Here is a 589-nt window from a genome sequence, read left to right on the forward strand (position 1 = left end):
AGGCTAGCCCCCTTCCAGCATGGAACCAAGGGAGGCTAGCCCCCTTCCAGGGGCCAGCCCCTCAGACGTGGGTATGGTCATCAAGTCTCCCTGGGTTTCTTTTCTCCAGGCTAACCAAGCCCATGCCCTCTGGCCCATCGTTGTATGACCCAGATCATAGGATCGGTGGCCACTAGGTGGCTCTGCAGTGGAGAGAGTGTTGGGGCTGGAGTGAGGAAGACGTGAGTTCAAATTCGGACTCAGACAAGACACTAGCTGGGTGACCCTGGGCAAGTCACTTAACCTGTCTGCTTCGATTTCCTTAACTGTAAAATGGGAATAATAATAGCATTGACTTCCCAGGGATTCTGTGATGCTACAATGAAATATCATAAAGTGCTTAGCACATTGTCTGGCATAGTAGTAGGTACATACTTAATAAATCTGTCCTTCCTTCCTTCCCTCCCTCTCTCCCTCCTTCCTTCTCCTCTTCCTTCCCTCCTTTCCTCTTTTCTTCCTTCCCTCTCTGTTTTCTTTTTGCCCTCTCACTCCCTCCTTACCTCCCTTTCCTTTCCTTTCCTTTCCTTTCCTTTCCTTTCCTTTCCTTTCC

Source organism: Vombatus ursinus, unplaced genomic scaffold (assembly GCF_900497805.2).
Source record: "Vombatus ursinus unplaced genomic scaffold, bare-nosed wombat genome assembly UNPS02006874.1, whole genome shotgun sequence".
NCBI lineage: Eukaryota > Metazoa > Chordata > Mammalia > Diprotodontia > Vombatidae > Vombatus > Vombatus ursinus.